At 40.2% G+C, this 18108-nt stretch overlaps 1 protein-coding gene across 3 annotated transcripts in view; it reads right to left on the bottom strand.

Moving 5' to 3' along the window:
• The window catches only part of syt1a (synaptotagmin Ia), a 157860-nt gene that overhangs the window by 96533 nt on the left and 43219 nt on the right, over positions 1-18108 (bottom strand). The gene's annotated exons all lie outside the window — the stretch shown is intronic.

The raw sequence follows: 18108 nt of genomic DNA, 5'->3' as shown, positions 1-18108 counted from the left end.
GCACGACAGATATTTATTACACTCACTACTAACAGTGAGTAAAAAAGCAATAAGCAGGAAGTGGCAGAGCAAAGAGTCAGTAGCAATCCCTGAATGGATAGAAATAGTTCAGAAATTTATGTTATGGAACGACTCTGAAATGATTTCTTTACTGCGCATTATTTGTTTTCTTTCTCTCTCTGGTAGAGCTGGCAGAATGGACTTTAGGTTATAACTGAGTGGAAGCTCCGACCTTTCACAAAGGTTTTCTAGCTTTGTGTGAGTTAGAGTCACGGATCATAAACTCCTCTATGATCTTAAAGGACAATCGTGGACAGAAAATACCTACTGACTTTGATACTGCACTGTAACCCTTTTCTTTTCTTGTCTTTTAAGTATTTTACATTAACCATGATGTTTTCTTTTAGTCGATAGTGAGTAGATATTCCACCCAGCTGGCTTCTATCATTAACTCACTTTAAGTAGACTATAAGAATAGAATCTCAAGCAGAGACTAATTTAAAAGATGAAATCCCTGTGAGGAATATGGACCCCAGTCAGATGTTGGCCAATTTCTGAGGCTGCAATCATGCAACCACATCCCATTCCCCAACCCTACCTATCGGTATCACTGGCAGAAATGACATTCATTTCTCCCACAGCAACCCCAGATATGGCAACATAACATACAGCACAATCTCCATGCTCAACAACCTGTGCAGTAGCTTATGTAACGACATGATGAGGAGGGAAAGGACGCAATCTTTAGATCTGAGTGTAGACGGCGAACCGGTCGAGGGGGGGGTGGGTGACACTCGACAGGAGAGATATTACCACCGTAATCTATACTGAGAGGGTGAGCTGTAGAGCAAGCTGACCTTGAAGAGTTTAACCTGCCAATCAAAAGAGTGTTTCTCCTCTCTGACAGGCAGCGAGGCAGAAAGCAAAGCCCCAGATATGTCAGCTGGGTCCAGATGTATAAATGATGTGGAGACCACAAAAAGAATATGTGCACCACTTTCCACACTTGAACTTGGCTGCAATTTAAAAAACGGCAGAATGTGCTTTGTGTTATGTGGATTTTCATGCATGTTTTACAGCAGACTATAGTTTGAAGGCGATGGCTGTGACGCTAAACCTCATGAGCGGTCACTAGTGGTGGTAAAACGCAGCTCCCTCATTCATTTGGATGGAGCCAGTCTGCCAACACATGGAGGGGTGGTGTTGGGTCAAAACAGCGCAGGGTCGTTGCGCAAAAAAAGTTGAACCACGATCAACTTTTGCTGCAATGCAGCACAATCCAGCAAGGTGCTACGTTAAAACCAATCACATACATGCAGAAGCACATTCCTAGCGGATTGCTACGTAACACCACATTTCCTCTGTTACCTCTCGAGCGTCACTACAAAAGTTAAAGTAGTTGCCGCCACTGTGCAGCGTTTTGGCATCTGATAAGCTTCTAAACGCATTAATCAAACTGGACTTCCTGGATCATATTTCATGCCTCACTGGTATCTTAAACAACACCACCAACACAGCTAGTGTGGCTAAAAAACAGCAGCAACTGCCTTGAAATGCAGGGGTACTTAAAAATAATGAGCTGCACGGCTTATCCATTTACCAGCCGTGTAAGAAAATGATACTATGAACCATCATTAAGGCTAAGAGACATCTCTCCTTCCCCTCTCAGTTTGGCTTATTTTGAATATTTTGTGTCTAAAGCAATTTTTTCCATTTCTTCCTGCCAAACGAATATAATTAAAGCGTATATTGCTTAATAATTAATATATTTCTGTGCTGTGAAGGCAAAACACAAGATGCATTTTATAATATAGAAGACTTTAATCTTACCCATGATTAGAAACCTGCAGCCTTATTAGCTTCTAGCCTAAGGCTGCATTGTTAACAGCCAGAGAGGAACCTTCCCTCTTTGAAAGTCAATGTACAGAATCTTACACAACAGATAATGTTAAAGCCTGAAAATCATTGAGGCCAAGAACATAAAACAGATTTCACATTAGAAAATCTATTTGTGAATGAATGAAGAGGGTATTGTTGGATCCTTTGTGCTTCAGCATACCATCCATGTGTCTCCAAACACAAAATGCCATTGAAGTGCTTGGCAACTGTTTCCCAGCATGCCCCGCAACAACCGTGCTCCACTGTACAGTACATCTACATAAGGCAAATCTCTATGCGCAAAGGTCTCCATCAGGCTGACCATCTGCTCAGGGGAAGATGCAGTGAAGATATCTAAAGCTGAAATTTCAAAGCCAGTGTACAGTAGGTCTGTAGATATCTACATTGCTTCATGTAACTGCTTTTTTTTGCTGCGTCTGCCTCCTCCATTACATTTAAATAGTAAAAAAAATGAAATTCAATAGTTGATTTAACTTCCAAAAGAGCTGACTGGATTCAGCAGGTGAGGAATATTATGTTATATATAATGTTGTGACATGAGATGTCTGACTCTCGTGTGATTTCATGACACTACACGGCGTTGTTCCATTTCTACTCATTCCTTGACATCTTCCTCCGTAAGCGCTCCTCCACCCTTTGCCGTCACCCAGAAGAGTTGTTCTGTTGCCCATAATGAAGTTTTATTCAACACTGCACTCGGTTTGCTGAAACTACTGAATGATAATGAACTATTAATGTTACGGGGTGCGGAGACTGACACTCGACGGTGGAGCGAATAGGAAAAAGAAAAAAAATCCAGACACCCAGAAGAGAGAGAGAATGTGACTTGTGTTTTATCATTTTTGCAGTTCTACTTTTTCAAGGAAAACTCACTCAGTATTCCAATGTGACTCTTACCCCCTATCTACCATCACTACACCCCGCCTCCCACCAAAGAGCTTGAGTCAAGTCGTGGATGCTGCACCTTGGTAAGATGCAGAGTCTTGTAGGGATTAGTGGATGAGTTATTCTGTTGTGACACAACTGCAATCCTCTCCCTCTGCTTTTGATGGCCGCTCACTGGGAGAGTAATTATGAACCCCAGAGATCACTTTGAATAGTGAACTCCCCTCGTGCGGAAGCAAAAAGGCCGCTCTATATTTTAACAACAGAGCTGTCAGAGCCTGAACCTTAGTCCTCTTTGACAGAAGATGTGAAAACTATTTAGTTTTTATTATATCAGTTCATGCAGTTTGACTTGTGCCTCCCACAGTTTCTGTGATGCAGCTTTCGCGGGGCCACCCTTCACCTTCCAGTGACGTCACACAGATTTGTGTGAACACATGCCAAGCTGCGAGGCCATCTCCAGCCACGTTTCCTTTCAAGACATGAAAACAGGGATCACAATATCTCCAGCGTGGGCCTTTATCCCTGTGGCAGTGTGCTGTCCCGCGCAGACGCTGCCCTCTGAGCAAACAAGATTACCTTGATGAACAGAGGCAGGCTTGTTTACTCCCTGTGTCAAGGTACTTTGGGGGTGACTCACCGACAGTAAGGAGAGGAAACTTTAGAAATGCGACGTAGCTCTTTCTAAAGAAGACTGATTCAGAGTTTAAACCGGGTTCACGAAAAACCGCTGCTTCTCAGGTCACTGTAGGGTGACGGCCAATTATGAGTTCTCATGAACTTTTGTTCTTTTTTTGGTCTCATTTGTCATCTTATCTGTGTTTATTAATTTCTTCATAGCTCCGCCCTAAAATGACCTGCTACGATTCTGCACAGCAAAAGAGTTTCAGTGGGTTTCAGCAGTCTGTATCTCTGTGGTGAACCCTGTCTCTTACACATTATCTTCTAATTACATATCAGTCGTGTAGGAAATGAAATTGCCAACATAACTAATTATGATTACTTCCAAAAAAGTCTTTCCAATGAAGGTAGTGTCATGTTCTCATACTGCAGTGAACTGGGCATATAAAGCTCATGACTAACTTCAAAGAACAAGGCTTGTATTATTGTAGTTTCAAACAAATATCCAAACAGTATTTTTCCTTAACCTGCCTGTGGCACTCAGCCTCGTGCCCATTGGTTCCTACTGAATGTAAACCTCTGCTCAGTCATTCATTAAAACACCTGGGTGTTTTTCAAATATTACTGAAACAGGAGGGAATTGTGCTTTTGTCGGGGGCCATTTCCAGTCATGGATTAATACATACTCAGTTGTCTATAGTGAGTAATCACAGCAGAAAGATGCTGTATGTATGTAGGATTGTTTAAAACAAACTACAGCTCCAGGGTTCTTGATAATGAGGAAACATGGCACCCAGTACAACAGTGTTTCTCACTGATGCGTTTTTAATAGTATTTGGAAAACAATCCAGTTCTCTGGCACAGAGTAATAAGCTATTAAGCTTTGGCTACACAAGCAATACTTGTTTATAGCACAAAGTCACTTAGTTTAGTTCTTTGTGGAATTTGTGCAACAACAACAAAAAAGTGTTGAGACATGTTGCCAATGGACGCTACATGCATCATTATCTTGATAAACATTAGTTGTACTATATATGGATGTAAAATCTTCTTTCTTTCTTTTATTCATGCACATATATATGTACTTCCACAAATGGCGGTCAACAAAGGGCTGCTGGAGTCTTCCAAACAGACAATAAATGTTTTATGGTTAGTTATGGACATTTTTTTTAAAAGTCAAAGGTTTGAGTCTGTTGGTGCAGCAACAATACAAACCACAAACCGGTGAGTATTCCCATGTGGTGGATACATGCTGCTATACAGGCCGATGCTTGGCCAAGCAATGTTTGTTGTGTCACTAAGTCTGTACCACTCACTCTATATAAACATTGTTCATGGACTAGACCAGTTTGGGTCACACATGATCATGATGGATGTCGACATGTGTCCGGTCTGCTGTGCGGTTGCCGGAGCAGGAGAGATAGCTGTGCGCTTGGTTGGCAGACCGCCATTTGAGAGCTGGCCTCCATCTTGACTAAGGATGGCTGATTCCTATCTCATTCTCTGTAATTCCCCACACTGGTTTATCCATCTACCGGAGGCAATGCTCTTATAACTACCTGTGGTAAGATGATTGTTATTCTTACACATGCCTGAAGCATGAGGGAAGGTGGGTATAGCATAAAGAGAATGGAGATGGATATGGAGATATGGGATAAACAAAACTTGTAACACTTCACTCAAGATATTCAGCGCCTTTACAAGAATACAGATGAACTATGACACATCAGGGGATTTATGACATGCCCGTATTAAAGAAAACAAAACAACGATGACCCATAAAAAGCCATTCATTGCCTCAGCAATATCGTCATTTCGTATGCAGCTCACTGCACAACCTGGAGGGGAGAGCACATCATTTACAGGAAATAAAAAATCATCACAATTCTGGTCCGCTGTTCGTACAAATCTACAAATTCTGCAAAAAGTAAATAATTCAAAAAGAAGTCCTTGCAAATCATCAAACATGGTATACAAACAGGATAAGATTTATAGATGAACTCATAGCCAAACACTATTTTCAGTGTTTTCAGTGTTTCAGTGTTTCCTGTATGATTTTTTTAAGCAGCGGGGGATGCATGAAGGAATCTCCACTTCCTGTATCCTTCATTTGATATTGAAAGATCTCTGCAAAGTCGTGTAATCGCGAGTTCGTGACATTTCATAAGATTCTGAAGCAGCAGTGGCAATAATACAGAGGAAGCAATCTCATTTATTTTGTGCTTTTCATACAGTTTGTTCATGCTCTTATTCAGTATTAGTATTAGTATTCAGTATTTTACATTTAAATAGCATGACAGGTAACACTTTCCTGACTTCATGTGCACTGTACATAATGTCCAAACAACCTTGTATTATAAGTGTAGTTCCTCACTCAGCTACAGTAAATGTCAGAATGACTAAGTGATGTCTGAGAGATCATGAATTCTACTCTTCTCATGTTCATCACAGCAGAGTGTAAATCATAAAGCCGGAGCAGGTGTGTCTGCTCTCTGTGGAGCACTGTAGAGTATGAACCGCATTCATGTTTACCTGCTACAAGGGCCAGGCAAACTAAACTAGGCCAGAGGGGGGTCGTCTCCATGGTGACAGCAGCAAAAGAACCAGATGAATTTGTGTGATGCCTGCTTCTAGAAGTGTTTTTTTTTTCTTTTTCTTTTTGTGGAGTATTATGGGAAAATAAACAGTTGACTCCAGTTGCTGATTCATAAAACTTGCTGTCGATCCTCACTGCTTCCTTTTCTGAAGGGTAGCAATCTTTGCCATGTTTGGAACAACAACCTTCAGAGCAGGAAAAAAAAGAAAAGCACACTATCATTAGAGCATCTGTGTCCGTATTTAAAATGTATCCCCAGATGGGTAGTTATTACCTTCACAGAGTGTAAGTTTTCTGCACTTAAAATCATAACTCTGCAATGTCATATCACATAGAGAAAATCTGCAACTGCATGACCTTCTTTATAAGTGACAATGAGCTTAGTATTAAGACCGGGAGTATTTTAGTTGAGGAACTAAAGGTCACAAAGCGTTTCTCCTCATGAATATCTCAAAGCTCATGTTTCATATCAATGGAAAGTAAATGCTCCAAAAGTTAAAAGAGGTGCCTTTGGACTCAATTCATGTATTCATCCGTGACATCTTTTTTAATATAACCGATGCACTGAGGTCACAAAATGAAGCCTTATGCATTAGCATTACAAAAAAATAAAAAAAATTGCCACAGCACTGTCTTTAATGCAACTCTCCAGCTTGGGCTTTCCAGTAGAAGATCAAAGCTGGTCTAAGCCTGTAAAAAGCTTGATTTTTGGGGCAAAGGGGTTCATTGACTGCAGCTCCTCTCCCCTGCCTTTGAGGGTCCAACCGGGCTTTCATTTACTCCTGCTGCCTCACTGCTATTACCAAGAGTAGAGTAGATGCCCTGAAAGACGCCTGCGGCTTTTTCATCTTTAAGTGCAAGGGGACGTGGTGTGCTTGGATACTACTACTACAAAAAAAGAAATCTGTAAATGCTGTAATTTTCTTCATATTACAGTATGATTTAGAAAGATGTGGTTATCTTGGTGGTGCAAAGAAAACACAACAAGAAAGTTTAGGGATCTGCAGAGAGGGCCAGACTGCAGTGTCAAGTTGACCCCAATTATGGTGTATGTGTGATTTTGTTTCTCCATGATTGAGAATCTTTCAGGCTTTCATGTTCACTGGGTTGATGAGAGTTAAATGTGTTTTTGATTATCCACTGTCTTCATGGTTGAACATTAATCCTTGTGTTGCTGAAAACTTTCATTTCCATTTTGTGCTTCACCTCTACAGTCCATTTCTGTTTGAGGATTAATCTGACGTCTTAACAACTTCGATATGATGATATTTCAGCTTTACTCTGGCAAGATTCCTCAGCTTATCCGTCTAACAAAGCAGCTTGTGAGCACAGCTTTTATTCTTGGAGGTGTGAAAAACCTGACGTAGTTTTCATAAATAACAGCACAGTCTTCGGAGGCATTTTGTTACCTAGCAACTCGACTGCAAACGTACTTTGACACAGTGCTAATGGTGAAGTTACACATAAACTAAACCGAATTTGTAACGTAGTCCAAACAGACACTGCATGGAGGATAAGAAAGACTTAATCTGCCTCATGCTTTCATGGGAACAACTGCGTCAGTTCAGCTTGTTGCCATCCTTCAAACATAGGAGAGAGGAATTAAAGATCCTCTGTGAAGTGAGGGGGGGGGGGGTTGTTGTTGATGAAGCCACGCAGGCAGAAGGTTCACCGGTGTTTGAACATGACAAACAGACAGGCAGAATTATACTCCCATGTTCAATTTGCAGCCGACTGTGAGCCAGCGCAGCATTAAACAAGCATCTGGGTGTTTTGGCTCGGGCTGCCGTTGGCTAGGCGGAGAAATCCCTCTTTCTTTGCGTGGCTCTGCAAAGAGATGCAAACCACATCTGAGACCACCTCATAAACTTCCCTCCTCTTTTGTTGAGTAAAACCTCATTAGCTGAATCGATTTTGCTTAATGGTTTTGTAATGGTTTGCTATCATTAAAGTGTTTGTTGCTGAATTTTAAAGAAACATACATGCATGGAATAATTGAGACTTCATGATAATCACTTGTGTTCTTGCGCTTTACAGGCTACAATGATGTTGAGCTTACGTTTGTTTCGACGCCTAATCTACTGTTTCCCATGAAAATATTCATGTAAAAGCAAAATAGGAACAAAGGAATCTCAGATCCAAGGCAACAAAAGTGAAGAAGAAAGCACAACCATTTGGCCTGAACCAAATGGGGGAGTCACAAAATAAATCTGAAGTCTCACGAGATGATTAACAGGAGGGACAAGCAGAGGAAACCCACATTTCTTTTGTTGTTGTTTTTTGTTTTCGAATTATTGACTACTTTGGTAACACTATATTCATTTACATGAACTAATAATACAAATGATTTCCTGATACTCTCTCTATGTCATTAGTTTGTAATTTGGTAGTAAGTCCAAAGTTAGTTGTAAAAGTTTTTATAGAGGAAGAGGAGGTTTCATTAATCTGAAAATGATTCATGATTCACTGGACATCATACTTCATTGAATTTTATGCTTGATTGCAGAGTAAGGTTTCTGTTGTTCAGCTGACCTGCTGGGATCTGACTCAAGGACGTGTTAGCTTTGCATTTAACTGCACTTAAAGAAATGGAAGTCGCACAATTGCACTGCTATCTCCATTTTTTTACCTGTTAGTGCCAAATTGCATCGGCTCTTTCCAGGAAACTTTCCTGGAAAATTGTTAAGAATGAATGGATGCATAAAGTAGAGAGCTACCAATAATTTGAAAAATCTGTGTCTCTAAAAGTGTTCTGATGAAACTATCTGAGAAGGAAAAATTACTCTTTGCTACAACTCGAATAGACATGTGAAACCTGTACTAAGGAGCCAGGAGTAGACAAAGCTTTGGTTTAAGGAAGGGTCACAAGTTAAAAAGGTTGGAAACCACTGAACTGGCATGAGACGCTGAAGAAACATTCAAAAACCAGAAGCTTTCAACCATGCAAAAAAGTAATACACCAAATTAATAACACATTGTTATACCGCAAGAAAAGAAGCTTGACAGGAACAAGGATGCAAACACCTGGGCAGAGCTAATTATGGAGGTGTATCCCATATAATAAGTAGAATGTCAAGACATGGAGACACAGAGAATAAAAGAAAATTACAGTCAAAGCACAAATCCATGTCTGAGGCTGACATGCTGCTAACAATGATTTCCCCGAGTCTTACTAATCCATTTTGGAGAATTTGGCCACGAGCTCTCATATGCAAAGTCACGAGCTGAACAGGCATCATCAGTGTGATTGAGTTCACCCCTGTGATCTGTTTAAATATTTCCCTGCCAGATTAAGTTTGCTAAACACACAATTCAGCGCAATTACGTTAGCCTTGGCGCGTGTCATTATGGCGTTGAGGAAGAAAGACGGGCATGGGGGCCGCAGTGATGAGGAGAGGCAACTAAATTGCTCCCGAGTCGGCCTATCAATCCATTAGCGCTCCAATTCAGAGCAGCCTGCAGGCCAGAGGCAAGAAGGCCAAATGTCTGCTTTGCTTAAACTCTGGATGCTTCTTCAGAGGAAAACTACAAGAACCTGAATTTCAAAGTCAGACTGAGAGAAAAAGAAACAGGCAGATAAAGAGATAATTAAAACAAGAATATCACTGATATTCATCTGAGAAAAACAATATCCATTTGTCTTCGGACAGTTTAGCCTGCATTAGTGTAAAAATGATAAGAGTTTAGCTCACACTCTAATCTGAGAAGTCAAACATAAGCTTCTTATTTTATTAGGTGAAGAAGAAGGGAAACTATCATATTTAAAAACAGAAACTGTTCCCAAATCCCCAACAGAATGACTGAATCAATTTATTCTCTGCTGCGGCACATTGACGTGATCACAACACAGATTAACAGGTGGAACTAACACATCACTACTGTTTGCTGCTCTGGGCAACAGTCGTGAGTGGGAGAAGTCTGAGTAAACTTTCCAAGAAAACACGACCAACATCTGAAAGCTAAAACTCAGAGTTGCGTTTCAATTTAAAGATAAGAGAACGTGGCGAGATTAAAAGTGTCTCCAGTTCTACGAATGGTGACATTTCGGCTCGATACTTAGTTTTGACTGAGGGCCCGGAGTCTATTTATCAGCCTGCTATCTGTCTAGATTTGCTAGAAAAATGTTTGTAGGTTAATGAAAGAGTCCAGTCTCTCATAGAGTTCAGTATTGTACCTCAAAGAAGAAGATGAAGAAGAATGTGGAGACCAGATAGTGTTTAAGAGCGTCATTTGTGCTCATGTGCCAACTCTGTTTGTTCTCCAGGAAGTAAGAGTGGCCTTCTACTACTTTCTGAATATTTACCAAGGCATAGCTTAATCCCTGAGTGGAAAAAAAAAAGAACCACCCACACTCCCTAAGGACTGGAAAGAGGGATTAAACCCACACCTTCATACACCCACACCCGCCCACTCAAACACTATTACATTTTCCCAAACCCAGATGTTTTAGCTTCCCTGTGGTGCTACACAAAACCAATGTTGCTTAGTAAATTGACTCGGTTTGGAGGTGCCTTGGGCTCAAGCATCCCGATGACTCACCAGAAACTGATCTAAGAGCAGTTTGAGAAGCTTTCCCGCCCCAGATATTTCACATAGTGGAGGAACAGATTAGTACGCAGCAGCTTTGATCCTGTTAATATGATGCCTACCATCTTTTCTGACACCTTTGGTACATGAGGCGATTTGCCTCTTTCTGCCAGCAAACAGTAGCGTGGGTTGGGACTGTGGATCTGTCTGTCTCTTTAATACAGTGTCTTTTTTTTCTCCTCACCAGCTCTCTGGCTCTCAGTTATCAAATTACAAGACCAGGCATAAACCCAGTATATGGCTGAACTGTGTTGCCTTTAATTAGCGATGCAGCAATACACCATTATTAACAATAACTGTGATATTTAAAAAAAAATACAATATTGATATCATGAAACAGTTTGAGCTGAATCATTTTGAAAGAGTAAAAGCCAATGGGAAAAGTCCCAACACTCGGCCAACCCATGGTGTAACTTTATCGGTCACTAAACTCCATCACTCACTCGGTCAGTCACGGACGTTCACAGCAAAATATGTTATTTTTAGTGTATGTTCAGTGTCTTTTTGGAGCACAGAGAAAGCAGCCACATCAACAGTTTGTTTTCTTTACTCTGAGCCACAGCAGGAGACTTTACTTGGTTGCACTTTTGTGTTTGGACAGAATTTTGTCATCTCACCATGTTTGCTTTGTGTGGACCCACTGAGTTTTCCTCACAACACAAGAGAAGGCTGGGTATCAGATGAGGACAAATGTGTCTTTACACCCCAAAAAAGACATGCATTTTGAGATTCTTTTCTGTAGTTGCTCCAGATTATTTTGTTGCTACTCATGGAGTGTTATTTAAACTGCACGGTCTTGCAATCATTTGTGCCATTTTCAGTGCTGTGTTCTGATTTCATTTGCACAGAGAGGACGACCCTGTGACTTCTAAAACAAAAGGCAAACACTGTTGTGATTTTATATGATTATCTGATGTTTTGTCATTTTAAAAGTAAAATAATGAAAAATAAAATGAACACTTAGAAATATTTTTTGGAAAATATAATCATAGGTAAACTTTGCTTCCTGTAACTTAAACCCTCAATGAGTGCATACATGCTCAAGCCTGGAAATGTGCGGAAATGTGTTAGAAACTGCGTAAAACTGAATGAGTGATTTTTTGTTAGGATCAAGACCTGCGCACAATAACAATCATGGGTGCATGTACCAGGTTCTTTTCAAATAGTGCAGCTGTTCTTTAGAAAACTGCAAATGTTTTCTAAAGAACTCTCTAAAAATATTAGGAAACCCTTTAAAAAATCCCTGGAACCTCACCAAAACTAATCACTTGTTCCCTGGCTCACTGCCTGACTCTCCACTCAACTTCACTGAAAATCTGTGCAGTTTTTGTGATACACACAGGTGGGCTCAAAAATATAACCACTTTGGTAGAGGTAGCAAGGACTGTTTGTGTCTTCAGTGTACTGTATTTACTATGATGATAGTAATTAAGCCTAACTGTGAGTTAGTAAGCCGTCTTAGACCTGTATCAACTATGAGATGCATGGACGCCAGGAAGCAAAGGAAAGCAAAGAAAAAACTTGCTTTCAATCTAACACACACCAAGAGTTGGTGGTGTCTTTTCACACAGTTGCGTCTTCACATTCGGCAATGTGTTCCCTTTGTGTTACCTTTGGTCACTGGTTTAGTATCGACTTCACTGAAGACAACATTGTTTTTAATTATAAACGTTGACTTACATTAGATGAACGGTCTGGAGACACTTGACTGAAAAAAAGGTAGTAAAGGGGACAGTTCATGAACGGCCACATTCTGTTAAGTGTTCATCAAATTAACCAACATGAGCAAGATTAAGTTGGTGAGAGTTTTCGATTAATTGCCCGGTGCTAGGAGAGAAAAAAGAAGGAAAAAAACAAATTGGTAGGAGGGCAGGACAGGGCAGGAAGAAACAACCACTGCTGTGTATGATGGGCCGAGACACGTGTCATTTTAGTAATCACACTCCCAATCAGATCCTCTTTTTCAGCCTTAAAATATGCGTGTGTGCCTCAGGTTTTGCTGCAGTGCGAGTGTTAACTGCTGAGTTTAAGGGAAAGCAAATTAAAATGTAATTGTTTCACTTTAAATGAGTTGATATTTAAATTACTTTTAAATTGATTTAGCCTGTTGATCAGCGCAGTAGCTAACAGCTATAATAACACATTTCTTGTTTTCCCATTATCAAAGCAAGGCTGCAACGACAGTAAATACTTCATCCGGTTTTATTAGAGTGCAGCTCTTTCTTTCTTTTTTTTTTTTTTTTTTAAAACAATTAAAAGTGTATGCTAATTTTCTGAAACTTCACTAATGAATTTGACAGCCCTCCAAAGTGTCTTCCGACAGCTAAGCTCATACAATATCATTGAGCCACACGTTGTTCTCTCAAGGGAGAGAAGCAAACAGGGTCGGTCCTTTGTATTTGTCATATCTCCTCCAGCCCATGTTGACCGCAATGTGTCTCAGACACTTTGGCTCACAAAGGACAGATCGACACCAAGGAGCCAGGGGAATTGGAGCATTGTGAGAAATGGTTTCCCTGTGGCCATTTTGAACACGCCAGGCCATCTTCCCCCATGTGTTGTCTTCTCTTAAGCTTATCCAGAGGGGACTTTTTCCCCCCTCTCTCTGGCCATGTAAGGATCATAGAGCTGCACTGACAGAGACGAGCCACCCCATCTGATGGTTACTAAACACTGCGTGGCAGCCTCCAGCACACGCCAGAGTCACTGAGGAACTCTTCTGTACATGACACAGAGCATACACTCGCGAGAAAATATATGTGCTGTTCATGGCCTATTTTGGTTATGCATGCAATGCTCTATATACTGCTGTTTATACCGTATGTAAAACTGTACTTTAAATACATTAAAGTAACATTTTACTGCTCCACAGCGTATGAACCACTATGTTTGCTGATATGGTTTCAGACTTGACACCAAGATTGGATTTTGAAGTTTTGAAACCTATGAAGGCTCTTTTCTAAATAAAAATGAAAGTTTATTACGAGTTCTGTAAGTTCTGAAAACATTATACCCATCAAGGTAATTGCTTATATTTTGAAATATAGTGTCATAGGTAAAAATAGGTTCACCTGGGCAACAAGCATGAGTCAAAAGGAGGTGAAACCCAAAGTGTGTGCACCTGTAACGTTGCTAATAGTCCCTCACTGTGCAGGAAATCCACGAGTGTACCCAACTACGACAATTATGATAGTTAAGGGTTGAAAAAGTTGAGCTGTAAGTTGTGGTCGATGTTGACAACTGACAGTTTGGGTTCTAACTTTAACTCTGTTTTCTCTTCAAAATAAGACAAACCTGGTGTGTTTCTTGCCCCATCAGACCTATTTTCAGCAATTTCACCATGTTCCAAGATCTCAATTAATTTGGTGAGTACAGAATAATCATGTCACCTGTAGAACCAGTGGTTAAAGGTTCCACATTTTACACTTTTTATTTTTAAGTGTTGATATCCATAAGAAGATATACTTGAGGTTTTAAGAACCAAAAACTCAAGCAGAGAACCAATCTCAATGCAGTTTTACATCTCATCTCATTTCCCATATTTAACAGCTATCCTTTCTATTATTTCAAAATGAATCCAATCTCTAAACCTACCACCTGCAGAAAAAGATCACTTCACTATGTTAACTTTCTGTTTGCCTGGACTTTCTACTCTTTGACCTTTGGAGAACGGGGTTGGATGAACAGCTGGCTTCACAGAGCAGGAATGAGCAATAAAACTGCCCAAACTGCCCCCACATGAAGCATAACCATAGCAACTGTGGGTTAATGATTATTAGGCTAATTACTTCTTTTAAAACTGGTTCAAAATTAGTCTGCTCATATTACACACTTCACTGCAGCTATGAGCATGCAGTATTCTCCTCTGTAATTTAAATTTAATATTATGTAACCGTTCATGGACCAACATCCAGACTTATATAACAACTTAAAAGATCGTTTACATTTTTTCCCCAATTAAAAAGGTATTAACTTGTTTTTCTTATAGCGAATTATAATTAAAGAATTCAATTTTTGTTCTGTCAGAAAATTCTCTGTCTGTAAGTGAGATGAAACGTGTCTGCCTGGTGTCACCCAAACATTATCGAATAGCAGGCCAGGATTTGATTCAATGAACAAGGCAGGAAATGAAATAGCAGCACAGCAAGATTAAAACGGGAACAAGGAGTGCCGTCTGTCCTCTCTGAAAAGGAAACATGGCTGAAGACTTACCTTGACAGTGAAGGAGGAGGATTTCATTTTGTGCAGGCAATGACAAGCAAAAAGAGAGAATGAAAATGTGACAGATGGAGGCCTGGTACGCTCTGGGAAATATGATCAATTTTATAGTATTTATGAAGCTAGTGAGGGTGAGAAACTGTTACGAAAAGCCTTGACTCCCATTAAAAACCAAAATCTTTTCACCTATATTGCTTGGTTTGACCATTTTTTAAAAAAGTTTTACGTACCTGACTTTGCTACCAAACAAACACATCATTAGGTTTTGCTGAAGCTTGAAGGGGGTCAACAAAGCCAGTACATCATTTAATGACCATCTAAGAACCGTGATATTCATCAAGAAGATGTTGGATGCAAGTGTGGCTAAATATTTCTGTTTAGCACCTAAATAAGCATCAATGATATTTGTAGGACTTATTACTTAGACCAAGGTCTCCTGCTGCACTGAAGCTTTACTGATGTCCCTCACTTGTAAGTCGCTCTGGATAAAAGCATCTGACAAATGAGTAAATGTAATGTAATGTAATAATATTTCTAAACTGCATGCAGTGAGCAACCAAATAATTCATCACACTGACTGAATAATAGTGTCTTGTCAGTCATCAGTCAGCTCCATTATATCCCCAGAAATTTAGTCAATATTCACGAGTGACAAATTTTATTAAATCCAGACTTTGACACATTATAGTTTAGTGTTTTCAGTCCCCACACACACAAACACAGCCAAGATCTTACATTTCTGTCTTACATCCCTGCACAGTAAAATACAAAGTAGGGATTAGTTTAGTACTGCTTTGAACTGAATAATGACTTTTCAGCCGACTCCCTCTCTCAGGTAGATCTGGTTAAGTAAGAGCAGAATGACACAGCTGTCAGTCCCCATGAGCTGAGAGTGAGTTAACATCCACTGGCAGATTCATCACTTCTTTGTAGAATATGAGCTAGAAGGTGAGTATTAGCAAAAAAAAAACCTTCAACATACCTACATATTTGGGTGTGCAAACAACACCAGCAGCTAGATGAGTCCTGTGCATCTGCAAAATGTTTCTGCTTTTATTCAAAACACCCAACTTTTTAAATAATGGCAGGTGCCCTCTGGAGCAGCCACTTATTAATCGTTAAAGTAAAGTGATTTTCAAAACGATTTGGCGTACAAACTTTTCTCTGCTATCTGCACACTGAAAATGCCATCAGGTTACAACTGGGTCAAACTCAATGAAACACTCACAAATTAGCAGACACTAACAAAAACTGCTGCCAAAACACTGGCAAATTACTAAATGGAACATTAGCAATTTTATTTTTTTATTTTCCATAATGATGTTTAAAAGAAGTGAAGGAACAATGAATCCACATTGAAAAACAACTAAATTGTGATGCTGGAAGCACTTAAGGCTTGTCCTCTATCAGATGGGTAATTTGGTCAAAGCATTTTGGGTCTTTTGTGGAACAATAAGAAACAATTCTTTATGGCGACTATCAGTGTTTGCTGAACATGACGCAAGTTTAAAGGAGGAAAGAAAAAAAAAAATCTCTCGACTTTGACTTCCTTCTGGCAAACTGTGGAACCGTGGTACAGTGAGATTTTAACCCAATCATATGGCACGAGGGAAGATTAATACTCCTGCTAATGGGAAGAGGCCGAGACGTCTCTGAGGCGTAAACAGCAGTGAACACTGGCAAGTGAAGGTGGGATGTGCACAGTGCATCAATCACTGGTGACAGACAGCTGGGACAGACACAGGGAGCTTCATCATCAAGGGAGGAGTGGGTGCTCCACTACGTCAAATCAGACACTGCTGCTAATTACTAATCTCTGTAAATCTATGTCCCCAACCAGGAACAGAGAAAAACCTCTGCAACAACTGTCATCTATAAAAAATGATCATGCAACTGAACTGCTTAAGTATTTGTTGAACTGTTCATGAATGTATAGCTCTCTGGTGTACTTGTTTTTGTAGCTGAAATCACATTATTCCAAATGAAAGCTGAATGGAGCGAAATGAAGGTAGACTCAGGGGGCAGTGCTGTTCTGACTGCACAATTAATCTCATTGGTTGAAGTCATAGGTGGAGCCAATTAAACATGGTAAAGGCCAATTCATTGTTTCCACATCTGCATGTCTGCAAGGGTCCATGTGACATGAATTTCATCATCTGCCCAGCGACCCTGTGGGGATATTTGCGTACAGCCCACAATTTGTGTGCAAATGAACTCAAATTGACCCCTTTAGACCACCGTAGAGACTTTCCTGACAATTTGTTACAGAATTTTTTTCCAACCACTGGATAAGTTTGACTTCCCCAAAGTACTAGTACTGCTAATGTAGATTTATGGCCACCACTACAGTGCTTTTTAAACACAGCGTAGACCCATCCCTTCATTATAAGCAGAAAGCTGCAGCAGATATGTTCATGTACAGATTGTCACATATAATCTTCTGACCTCCAGCTACTTCCTGAGATACTTTTCCCCACTTTTTAAAGTTTTAACATGTATCCGTCTATCCATTTCCCACCATTTATCCAGGTCTGAGTTGTGCTGGCAGCAGGTGTGACATGACAGGACTGGGAGAGTAACAACACACCACTCAAATCAGACAAGCCCTTTCTACCCATCACTGCCCCTTCAGACTCTGCCATTACTCATGTAAGTGATGGTGTACGACCAGATAGCATGTGCCTCTCTTATGATGTATTAATTTATCCAGGTGAGTTTGCTCTTTTTTCCAAGGATACCATTCAATACAGGTCTTTACAACAGCTCTTAATCTTACTTCTTACCAGTCGCCCCTGCCATCACAGTAATGTTAAGCTTAAGTCCAGTTCAAGAGAGCAAAAAGTCGAGAAAGTATCTGACATTATGAAAAACTGTATGGGCCACTAAAAATATTATCTTCATACTGAGCTCTCGAATTAGCCTGACTGTGGGGACTAAATGTCAACTGGTGGCATAAAGAGCCCAAACCTACAACAAGGTCATTTTCTTCACACAGCGCCACAATAATTTAACCTTTGTCTGAAAAATCTACTGCGCTAACGAAACCTGAGTGTAGAAACCCAACACTGTAAAACTATCATGTAGTGTAAGTGGTTTTGTGTGTGATGTGTAATGCCGAGTTTCTCCGTCTCATAGTGCTTAATGTAGCCTAAGGAAAGTCAGTAACAGGTAGCTGATAGTGTTACTGGAGGAACTTCAGCCTCTGCAACATTTGTGTTTGTTTGTTCCTTTGCTGCCAAAACCTGTGTTCTCCTTTTTAAGAACACAACTGTGGACTATTAGTACACTGTGTATAGAAAAAG

The sequence above is a fragment of the Seriola lalandi genome, unplaced genomic scaffold (assembly GCF_002814215.2).
Source record: "Seriola lalandi dorsalis isolate HSWRI2012SDOR001 ecotype SW California unplaced genomic scaffold, Sedor1 jcf7180002054504, whole genome shotgun sequence".
NCBI lineage: Eukaryota > Metazoa > Chordata > Actinopteri > Carangiformes > Carangidae > Seriola > Seriola lalandi.
Note: the sequence above shows the minus strand (reverse complement) of the source record. Positions and strands in the feature narration are given on the sequence as shown.